The sequence below is a fragment of the Callithrix jacchus genome, chromosome 7 (genome assembly GCF_049354715.1).
Source record: "Callithrix jacchus isolate 240 chromosome 7, calJac240_pri, whole genome shotgun sequence".
NCBI classification, from domain to species: domain Eukaryota; kingdom Metazoa; phylum Chordata; class Mammalia; order Primates; family Cebidae; genus Callithrix; species Callithrix jacchus.
The window spans coordinates 99,447,168-99,459,611 of NC_133508.1; the positions used below are offsets into that span (position 1 = coordinate 99,447,168).

At 42.6% G+C, this 12,444-nt stretch overlaps 1 pseudogene; it reads left to right on the plus strand.

Moving 5' to 3' along the window:
- Nucleotides 1-6,303: 6,303 nt before the first annotated feature.
- Nucleotides 6,304-7,456, plus strand: LOC100410949 (actin, cytoplasmic 1 pseudogene; annotated as a pseudogene).
- Nucleotides 7,457-12,444: the final 4,988 nt, after the last annotated feature.

Genomic DNA, 12,444 nt, shown 5'->3' on the forward strand with positions numbered 1-12,444 from the left:
CCACATGAAGTTTATAATCTAGTGGGGAAATCCACTATTGCATAAATAATTCTGTAAGTCTAGTGATTATGTGATTCATTTCTGCAGCAACATATATACTTTGCAAAGTCTTGCATATGGGCAAACATTATTATATTCCTTCTTTATGAAAATATGAACTCAATCTCACTTTTTCTTTTTTTTCCTGAAGGTCCTCTCTGTCTCACAATGACACTGCAACCACAGGAAGCCATTAAGAGTCCACCCAACTGATTCGTTCTTTCACTAGTGTTTCTGTTGGAGGGAAGAGAATTAGAGAGGGAAATGGTGGTGGTTATTCTTTTGAAAGCTAAAAAGCTTTCCGTCTTGAAAAGCATTAAAGTCTGTTGCAGAAGTGGGGCACATTTTCAAACCTCCTGTTCATTACAGAGATATGCATCTAAGGAACTTTGGGCTATGTTGTGGGGTGACTTTTGAAATTCAAACAAAAGGGAGTTTGTTACAGAGCTCACAAGGGCAGTTCTAAAAGCGTCCTTTATTTTTGTAATAATTTCCAATTAATCTATTCGTCACATCCTAATTTTCTGAAATCATTCATTTTCTAAGCAGCTACCTTTAACACTAAATGAAATTGAGAAGGCTATGATTTTAACGGATCCAATCTAACCTAACCATTTAGCCATTTAGAAAAATGCAAAACAGAAGCCTGGGCCCAGGTCTGAGATGAGTAATTTGCAATAATACTCTTCATACATTCATCCTTTGGAATGAAGAACCCTGACACTTCCAGGGGATATTAAGGATCTAGGAATAAATAGAATTACACCAGGTGCTTCTCCTGGCTTGAGCCCAAGGCATGATAACAAAGGGGATATCAGTGAGGCCATGATGAGAACATATTCAACATTCTCCAGTTCAACTCACCCATTGAAAATATAGCTCTCTAGTAGAAGTGAGGGGGTGGAGACATGGGGATGGAGATGAGAATGAGAATGTGTGGCACAGGGTTTGGAAGTTCGGGCTGTTCAGGAAGCTTCCCTCCTGCCATTGTAGACCTTGTTAACTGCTGTGCTCACTAGCAGCCCCTCACTCTGTGTCTGGGGTGTGTCTCCTTCCTAGGGTGCCGCCTCCCTGCTCAGACCTGGCCCCATAAGGCCTGCCTTGCCATGGCTACGGTGCCTCAGAACTATTCTGGAATCAGCTGATGTTTTCACTGCATTCCCTGGTCCCCCAACCTCCGGCACTTGGCCCTGTCAGCCATCATGCATAGTTTTTAGCTTAAATGCAGGTGTCTCTCCATTTTTGGAAAATGAGTCACGGAAATACCTCAACCCACTAACTCATAAATCGAGAGAGGAGGCTTTGTTCTATAAAAGGATTTCCCAGAAGATCTTCTGAAAGCTGAGCTTTCCTGATTAGCACAGAGGCAGATTTACCATGAAGCCAACAAACTTACACGACAACATCACTCATTTTTGAAGCACCTCCAAGGCCATGGAAGTTCCCTAATAATCCTAATAGTGCCATTTCATAATTTTTTTTTTTTTTTTTGAGACAGAGGCTCGCACTGTCACCCAGGCTGGAGTGCAGTGGTGTGATCTCGCCTCACTGCAACCTCTGCCGCCCAGGTTTAAGCAATTCTCCTGCCTCAGCCTCCCAAGTAGCTAAGATTACAGGTGCCGGCCACCATACCCAGCTAATTTTTTGTATTTTTAGTAGAAACAGGGTTTCACCATGTTGGCCAGGCTGGTCTTGAACTTCTAACCACTTTGGAGACCTCAACCTCCCAAAGTGCTGGGATTATAGACATGAGCCACTGTGCCAGGCCCCATGGTCATATATTTTTTTAAACAAACTTTCAAAGGCATAGTATCTGAACTGTAACTGCTTATAGCTACCGTCTCCTTCCCCTATATGCCCCTTTCCCTGTGTCCATGGTTTTAGGTGTCTGAGAGCAATTTCAGGATCCAGGTAAAGGAAGCATGAGTTGGGTCTAATCCTATTTACTCTGGGTTTAGTGGGACATTTTTATGTACATCCAAGTCACTTTAATGTAGAGTTTAGCTATTGCTAGACATCCTGGTGTGGGAAAAGGCTCTCAGGAATGTCCCTACCAACCATATATTGACACCCTTCAGACTCATAACAGAAAGAGACTACACTCATAAGTATTAAGTAATGGAGGACAAACATGTTAGAATCAAAACCGGCCTGGCTGGGCCAAGGCCCTTTTGAAAGGAAGGTTCCCTCCAGCCAGGTCTCACTTTCCCCACCAAGGAAGGCCCTTGCCTTCTAGGTATGGAATTCTAGAAGCTTCTCCTTTCAAGGAGACAGGAAGCTCCTTTGCCTCCTCTTCACGGGAGTGAGCTAGAATCGGCCCTTAGCAGATTCTCTGTGCTGGGCTAGTAGAAACCACTACTCCTCTTCTTGAGGCTGTAGGAGCCATTTCTAAAAAACTAAATTTTTGTGAATAAAATATTTAAATAATCTTGAGAGATCTCAGTACTTAAAAGAATCTCAGGATCCTTGGATTGCTCATTCCAAAGGCTGCATGTATGAAGAGTATTATTGCAAAGACTCTCAGGGAGAATCTTTACATAAAATGGATACCTGCTTCCAAATTACTCTACTCTGAGTTCTAGGGTTACAAATAATAGCTAAAATATTTTGGAAACTTGCTTTGTGCCAGGTACTGTGTTAAGTGTATTTAGTGCACATTATTTAATCTGCTTATTAAGGCAAGGAGAAAAATCATTAAAGTTATCCCAATTTTAGAGATGAGTTAGTTGGGGCTTGTTGAGGTTATGTAACCTACCAAGGGCCTCCCAGTTCTGAAGTGGTAGAAGTAGTCTTCAAAAGTTATGTTCTTTTGAGTTTTAAAGACTTTTTTCTTAATATTGTCTTATAATTATGTAAAAGTGAACATGGTTCTCAAGTCAAATCTATAAAAATACAGTCTCTATTCTTTTCCCCCCGTGATATTTTATTCTACCCGAAAAGTAACCTCTTTTTAAAATGATTTATCCTTCTTCTAATTTTTAAAAAATATTCAAGCAAATACCTTTCTTAGATAAATGAGAGCACATTTTTCTTCATTTTGCTAAATCTGAAGGACATACAACCAAATGATGCACTTGAACGTAAATTGTGGATGGTTTAAGCCTACTATAAAGTGACTTTAAAACATAGTTATGGCCGGGTACGGTGGCTCAAGCCTGTAATCCCAGCACTTTGGGAGGCCGAGGCTGGTGGATCACAAGGTCAAGAGATCGAGACCATCCTGGTCAACATGGTGAAACCCCGTCTCTACTAAAAATACAAAAAATTAGCTGGGCATGGTGGCCTGTGCCTGTAATCCCAGCTACTCAGGAGGCTGAGGCAGGAGAATTGCCTGAACCCAGGAGGTGGAGGTTGCAGTGAGCCGAGATCATGCCACTGCACTCCAGCCTGGGTGACAAGAGCCAAACGCCAACTCAAAAAAAAAAAAGAAGAATCAAGACTTTATCCTGCCATTCATTCCTTAAAAAAAAAAAAGTACTCCAAATATGTGTGCGTGTTTACTTATTGATTTACTTACATAAAATATGTATATTTACTTATTTATTTTAATAGTACAAACTACTGACAAGAAGTTTCTCTTCATAGTCAGCTCATATTAGAAGGAATGAGAATCAGAAGAGTATCACTTTACAGCTCCTGTGAATTACTCTACATAGGCGAGGATCACCAACAGATACTAACATCACAAAAAGGAGACAGCTAGATATTACCAGCTGTACCATTTACAATGAAAATAAACACTACCGCCTACAATCAAACCTGATTCTCATCAAGCCTCGTAACCTCACTATCAGTTACAGAAACTACGAGAAAAAGGGAACATGTTAAACAACACGATGGGAGCATAGGACATAATGGGCAAATTCCAGGCCATGGGAAATTCTGCAGGAAAAACAACCTGATTTTTTTGACAAGTAAGTTGCAAGGAATAAAAAAATAAGATGAAAAGGAAAACTCATGAATTGAAAGAAAGTTAAGAGACATAATCAATTTCAATGTATGACCCTTACTTTGGTTCTGATTATAACAAACAGTCAAAAAATATTTTTAGGACCGTAGGGAATTCACAGCAACTACTGAATGGGTATTTGATCAAAATCAAGTTCAGTTTTTCAATATGTTAATGTTATTGTGGGTTTTTTGATTCTTTATATTTTAGATGGAAATATTTATGGGTGAAATATCATATTTTCTGGGATTTGTTCCAAAATGATTCACTGGGGGAGAGGAGTGGCTAGAAATATGGATGAAACTAGATTGACTTTGTGTTTATAATTTTTGAATCAGAATGATGAGTACATAGGAGTTTTTTATATTATTCCCCATTTATATAGATGTTTGAAAATCTTCACACAACAAAATTTTTTATTTTTATTTATTTATTTATTTGCTTTGAGACAGGGCCTTGCTCTATTGCCCAGGCTGGAGTGCAGTGGTGTGATCACAGCCCACTGCAGCCTTGACCTCCCAAGCTCAAGCAATCCTCCTGCCTCAGCCTCCAGAGGCTGGTACTACAGGTGTGCACCACCCACACCCAGCTCATTTTTCTGTTTTTGTTGGAGACAGGATCTGATCTCAAACCTGGCTGGTCTCAAACTCCTGGGCTCAAGTGATCGTCCCACCTCAGCCTCCCAAAGTGCTGGGATTACAGGCATGAGCCCAAAACTTTTTAAAGATTTTAAAAATTATGCTCTTAAACAGTAAGTTGATGCCATCTCATCACTCACCTATTAACCCACAAATGTAGGGTGATTAATTTTCTCCCAGTTTTGAAAAGCAAACATTTATCAATATTATTAATATATTCAAGTAATTCCTCACAAATTATAACAACTTTCCTCCCCTCTTTCGTATTCATTGAACATGATTTACCCTCACTCCAGTGAAAATATCACATAATTCCCCTCTCTCCTAACCCAGCTAAGAGAATTGAGAGATTCCCAAACGCATTCTCAACTCCTTAATGCTGGAAAGGTGAGGCTGAGCTGAGGGAAGTTGGAGGTAATAGATACCAGAAGCTTTTCTCTATTTCTATTAATGTGTTCCCCTTATAGAAGCTTAACAATAATTTTTCAGCTGAGTGAAAATGGTCCCCTAAGTGATTCTGGTGGTCGTAGAGATGCACCCCCCAGATCCCCTTCCGGGAAGGACTTGGTGGGTGTACAGTCAGTGGACAGCTTCAGAGATTGTCTCAGTTGAGGAGAGATGCCTTCTCCAAGGCTATGCCCTGCCAGGGGCAGCTCACATCATGCAGTGTGACATGTGGTGACCCAGCCATAGTGACTCAATGCAGGAGAATCCTTGACAGGCTGTTCAGCTCCGGGGTGGTGGTTGGGGTGTCAGTTAAGGCTGCCACACAAGTGGGCATCTCCTCTATCCACTCCTGTTTCTGTCTCTTCCCTTCCACAGCTGTCACGCATTGAGGTTCTAGCAAAGTAGTTTGACCTGAACACTTATGATCAGCTGGATTTGTGTCACAGCATCTTAGACCTGACCAGTGATCCCAGAGTAGGGCAGGCCTTTCTTGGTGCTCTTTCTTGCACTTCTTTGATGAATATTGATGTTGGCAAGTGTTTCGCTCACCTGCTTATGCATATGGATTCCAAGATTCTAGGGATGTAGCAATCCCTTTATGGATGCAAGTTCACCCTTAAGAGAAACTCTAGGCCTCACACACATTTAGAAATTATTTGACATTGCCAGAAGTCTCACACGGAGTGAACTTGAAGAGTAAATCATTCCAAGTCTTGTTGTAGCTGCCATGTTTTCCCTATAACTGGATTGTGAGACACAGTGAGTATCTGGGTTGTCAGTAATCAAGGAGAGGAAAATGTCATGCTTAGTTTATTTAGTGTAGTGTATTTGCTGGTTTAATTTTAGTTGAGGTGAATATGCAGAAGGGCTTCATTCATTAGTTTGGTCCCTTTTCACATGAGATCTTCTGTCCTTCAACTGTGAATTCAATTAACAAAGAGTTTCTAAGAAATGTAACCATCACGATCAGAGAGGGAATAATGTATAAATCTTGATCATTTCCATTTGCAGATGATTTCATATTTGATTTTTATATCAGAGGCAATGGTTTGGGTCTTTTTCTTTTTCCCAAATGGCACCTTCAGGATGGTAAGGGATATTTCTTTGCCTGAGTGTTCTAATTAACAGTAGTTATAAAAGTAAAGCAGAATAAAAAAGAATGAAATTCTGATATATGTTATAATATGGATGAACTTTGAAAACATGCTGAGTTTTCAGAAACATGAAGTTTTCAACCGCCAAGACCGCGTCTGTCTCGCGAGCACAGAGCCTTGCCCCAGGGGCCGCCCACCCACACCTGCTGCCAGCTCACCATGGATGTTGACATCCATAAACTCTTTGACAATGGCTCCGGCATGTGCAAGGCCGGCTTTGTGGGCAACGATGCCACCAGGGCCATCTTCCCCTCCATCCTGGGGCACCCCAGGCACAGGGCATGATGGTGGGCATGGGTCAGAAAGATTCCTATGTGGGTGACAAGGCCCAGAGCAAGAGAGGCATCCTGACCTTGAAGTACCCCACTGAGCATGGCATTGTCACCAACTGGGATGACATGGAGAATATCTGGCACCACACCTTTTACAACAAGCTGCTTGTGGCTCCTGAGGAGCACCCCCTGCTGCTGACCAAGGCCCCTCTGAACCCCAAGGCCAACCACGAGAAGATAACCCAGATCATGTCTGAGACCTTCAACACCTCAGCCATGTAGTGGCCATCCAGGTCACACTGTCCCTGTACACCTCTGGCCATACCACTGGCATCACGATGGACTCCAGTGATGGGGTCACACTGTGCCCATCTATGAGGGGTATGCCATCCCCCTCGCCATCCTGTGTCTTGACTTGGCTGGCTGGGACCTGACTAACTACCTCGTGAAGATCCTCACTGAGTGTGGCTATAGCTTCACCACCAAGGCCGAGTGGGAAATTGTGCATGATATCAAGGAGAAGCTGTGCTACGTCACCCTGGACTTCAAGCAGGAGATGGCCACGGCAGCCTCCAGCTACTCCCCAGAGAAGAGCTATGAGCTGCCCGATGGCCAGGTTATCACTATCAGCCTTCCTGGGCATGGAATCCTGTGGCATCCATGAAACTACCTTCAACTCCAACATGAAGTATGACATGGACATCCGCAAAGACCTGTACACCAACACAGTGCTGTCTGGTGGTACCACCTGGCATCGCCGACAGGTTCCAGAAGGAGATCACCGCCCTGGCGCCCAGCACAATGAAGATCCAGATCATTGCTCCTCCCAAGCACAAGTACTCCCTGTGGATCAGCACCTCCATCCTGGCCTCGCTGTCCATCTTCCAGCAGATGTGGATCAGCAAGCAGGAGCACAAGGAGTGTAGCCCCTTTATCATCCACAGCAAATGCTTCTAGGCTGACTGTGACTTAGTTGTGTTACACCCTTTTTTGACAAAACCTAACTTGCGCAGAAAGCAAGATGACATTGGCATGGCTTTATTTGTTTTTTTTTTAATTTTGTTTTGTGGCTTGACTTAGGATTTAAAAACTGGAGCAGTGTCGGTTAGAGCGAGCATCCCCCAAAGTTCTACAATGTGGCCGAGGACTTTGATTGTACATTGTTCTTTTTTTAAATAGTCATTCCAAATATCATGAGATGCATTGTTACAGGAAGTCCTTCCCCGCCCAAAAGCCACTGCATTTCTCTCTAAGTCGAATGGCCCAGTCCTCTCCTGACTCCACACAGAGGAAGTAATAGCGTTGCTTTCATGTAAATTGTGTAACGCAACATTTTTAAAATCTTCGCCTTGATCCTTTTTTATTTTGTTTTATTTTGAAAGATTTTAGCCTTTGTGGCAACATCTTTTTTGTCCCTCAACTTGAGTTGTATGAAGACTTCTCAGTAAGCAGCCAGGGCTTACTTGTACACTGACTTGAGACCAGTTGAATAAAAGTGCACACCTTAAAAAAAATGCTCTCAAAAACATAAAGCCAGATACAAAAAGAACAAAATATTGTGTGATTCTCGTTACATGAGATACCTGCAGTGGTCAAATGTATAGAGATGGAAAGCAGAATTGTGCTTACCAGGGGTTGGGGTGAAGAGAGAATGGGGAAATTCTCTGCTATTATTGTTTTAAAAAACCCATTATTGGCCACACGTGGTGGCTCACGCCTATAATCCTAGAACTTTGGGAGGATGAGGTGGGTGGATCATGAGGTCAGGAGTTCAAGACCAGCCTGACCAACATAGTGAAACCCCATGTCTACTAAAAATACAAAAATTAGCCAGGTGTGGTGCCGTGCCTGTAATCCCAGCTACTTGGGAGCCTGAGGCAGGGGAATTGCTTGAACCTGGGAGGCGGAGGTTGCAGTGAGCTGAGAGTGCACCATTGCACTCCAGCCTGAGCAAAAGAGCAAGACTCCATCTCAGTTTAAAAAAAGCCATTATTGCTTAATTGGTACAGAATTTCAGTTTGGGAAGATAAAATTGTTCTGGAGATGGATGGTGGTGATATCAGGCTGTACAACAATGTGAATATACCTAACGCCACAGAACTGTACACTTAAAAATGGTTAAATGATAAATTTATGTCATATATATTTTACCACAATTAAAACAAAAGTAAAGCAGAAGGTCAGAAGGGCAGTTAGTACCGTGGCACCTGAGGGCCTTGGGAGTTAAACAGACCTGGTCCGAGGTCCTGCTTTGCCACTCAGTAGCCGTGTGACCTTGGTCAAGTAAACTAGCCCCGTGGGCTCATCAATAAAATGGGGCTACCCCACATGTTTGTTGGAAGGATTAAATGAGATGGTGTAGGTGATGCCCTTGTCACAGAGCCTGGCACCTGGCGAGTGCTCAGTAAATGCTGGTTGGGATTAGGAAGCAGAATGCACAGTGGTTACACCACCCTGGAGTTGGACCACTTGATGATGAATCCTGGCAATCCACCTTTCACCATCAGAAGGATTGGGCAAATTACTGGACTTCTCTGTGCCCCAGCAGTAAAGTAGAGAAAATGATAGGTCCACTTCAGAGCGTTGTTATAAGGATTACAGCATTTCCATGAATGAACACATACATTAACACGTGAAGCACTCAAAAACATGCATAGCAAGCACTATTTAATATTCACTTTCATTACTAAGAGCAATTCTGGGGTAATGGACAAAAATGATCAAATAGTCTTATTAGAATACACACACCAAGTATATATTTAGGGTATTATGATTTGACTTGTACTGCCTTATTTTAATTGTTGTTTGATATGGTTTGGATTTGTGTCCCTGCCCAAATTTCACGTTGAATTGTAATCTCCATTGTTGGAGAAGGGGCCTGGTGGGAGATGACTGGATCATGGGGGCAGATTTACCCTTTGCTGTTCTTGTGATAGCAAGTTCTCATGACATCTGGTTGTTTAAGTGTGTAGCACCTGTCCCCTCGCTCTCTTCCTTCTGCTCCAGCCATGTAAGACATGCCTCCTTCCTCTTCGCCTTCTGCCATGATTTTAAGTTTCCTGAGACCTCCCCAGCTATGCTTCCTGTACAGCCTGGGGAACCGTGAGTCAGTTAAACCTCTCTTCTTTACAAATTACCCAGACTCTGGTACTTCTTTATAGCAATACGAGAACAGACTAACACATTGTTATTATGGTCAGTTAGCACTTCTTAAATGCTTACTATGTCCCAGGCACTCTGCAAAGCACTTTCTAAGCATTGCCTTTTCAAATCCTCTCAACATTCCCCATTTAACAAGACACAGAGCAGATGAGCAGCTTGCCCAAGAATCAGCCAACTAGAACCACCATGTGTCTGACTCCAGGTTACATCACTCCACTCTACCTCTTATAATAGCCTGTAGCTGTCACCAATGAAAACACATGTATGATAGAACACGAAAAAATGAATAAATAAAGCCTTTGGGATGGGGGTCAATAACTGAGACTGGAACCTGGGATAAAATTGTTATTGCATTAAGCATTAATTTAGAACTAAGCCTCCCAGAGACCAAGGCAAAATGTCATATGGTATCTGATTTTTAAAGAGAAGCCCTGCTCTTCCGTCCCTCACCCCAAACCTGGCACATTCCTATACACATTTACTCATAATTAAAATCTAGGAGCAATCTATATTTGCCAGGCACTTTTCAGTTTTTCAAAAGATATACTTGTTCCTGACACCAAAGTCTCAGCTAAATTGATGGTGTGGATTCTCATAGGAGGAATATTGAGGGACCTGATCAATGATAGCTTCATGAGAGTTGGTGCAGGGACTGTGTGACCGCAACCCAAGTGACTATTCTCGGTGTCAGCCCTAGATAAAGGCAGGCAGCAGAGTGTTCGGTCTGTGGGCCCCGGCAGGGTAGGTACCAGTGGATCACAGGCTCTTTGCCTGACAATGAGCTACTGTGATCTATTCAACTGCAAGTAACCATCAACACCGTTGTGCGGAAAATCATGCACTGCTTTATACTGCACTCTTAAATGGACAAGGAATAGCAGGTCCAAAGATTTAAGAAGAAAGTATAGATGAAATTAAAATTTAAAATGATACCCATTGGCCTAGTGTATTTTCCTGAAAATTGGGGGAAATACAGAAGCACTAGATTTTAGTAGGAGAACATCTTGGAACAGCTCAGAGAAAAGTAGTGATCATAAAATAAGGTTACATGTGAGAGGACAAAGTTCCTCAATGTCTCCCTTAATTTTCATCGGGGCAGGCGGGGGGCAGTCTCTGAAGTGGGAGGTCAAAGCAGTCCACAGGTAAGGAGGAACTGGCCAAGCTGGAGGAGGCAGAGCTGTGGGCTTGCTGCCCTTCCAATCCCTAGAGTAGGGCAGGGGCCACTAGCTCTCAAAGGTCAGCCTTCTTCCAAAGAAAGGATTCCTTTCTGTGCCATAGGATAGGTATTCTATTTCTTACTCTGCCATTGGGGCTAACAGCAGTGAGCTAATGTGCTTTATGAATTTCCAAGACAGAGCAGCTTAATGCTGTCTTTCCCAAACTTTGATCAAGGAAAATCTGTATTGGCAGCACATCTATTAATATCCACAGGACAGGGTTCCTCGCAGTACATTGATCTAATGTAATGGGCAGATACAGGTGAATAAACTCTGGCCAATGACCAAGGTAAAGGAAACATAATCCTTGTATTGTGCTTTCATCTTGCTATTTTAAATGTTGGTTTCTCTTTAAATGAGGCCCTCTGCCCTACAGGGGTCCTTTGTGCAAGAAAGTGTGTTTGCATTTCAAAGTCTTACATTTCCCAATAAAACCAACTTCTGAGAACACATTTTACTTTGATAAAGACCTTCCTGAGATTAGAAAGCTAAACAATAGTACAGTGCATTAAACAGTTCTTTACTATGGAATTAGCCATGATAGACCCATAAATGCTTACTTATACAATCTTCTTTGTCTGTGAATCCACTGGACAACTGCATAGCCAAGATGCTAAGGAAATACGTGTCCATCCATATGTGGGTGGGTTAATGGGTAGTAACTGTGAGGCCTGTGTCTTCCAGGAATGCTAACTATGCACCAGCTGGGTGACTTTCACAAATCATTTCCCCTACATGCATCTTAATTTGGCATCTGAGAAATGAGTGTTGGATTACAGTGTTTCCAAACTTCTCCAAAGATAAGAATCCCTGGGGTAGCGGTTAAACATTGAGATTGCTAAACCAACATTGAGATTACTAACCCTCCATGGGAATTCTGATGAAATGGATTTGGGTTGGGGCCCAGTGACCTGGTTTTTGTTTTTTAGTTGCTTGCTTCTATGTCTGCTTGCTTGTTTGTTTTTAAACAGGAGCTTTAGGTCCCTATCTTCAAGGAAGTTGGGGAAACCTTGGCTAGATGACTGAGAGACTTTCTAACCCTGCCAGTCTGTAATTCTGTGATTCTGCAAGGTAGGTGATCCACCAGCCCCCTCACTACAAGTTAAAATAAGACGTTGAGAATTTTTTCTTTTGTAGGTTCTCCCGATGATGGGGGCGGCATCTGGTTACGTTTGTATGAAATAGATATCTAGTTCTCACAAGTCAGCAACACCATAAGCCCTGTGGGAAGCCGCAAAGTGTGGTTGTTTGTGCTTATTAAAACTGTGAGGGTTCTTCCCATAAACTCTTCCGAGGTTCTAAACTGGTGTCCCACATAGGGTGCTAGTGTCTGTTCTTTTCCCCAAACCTCACATTTACAACTTTCGACATCCAGAAATGGTTTCAGAACCTCATAGCTCCACTAATGGCTCCCGAGGTAAGACGGTGACCTCTTGGTCAAACTTCAAACTCCTACACGCACCAAATCTGTTTGCTTCCTCTTGCTTCTCTGGAAGCCAGTGGGTCCTTGGGACCAACTCAACCATTTGTGAGAACTGGTTGGGAAAATGAAGGCTGCTTTTCCAA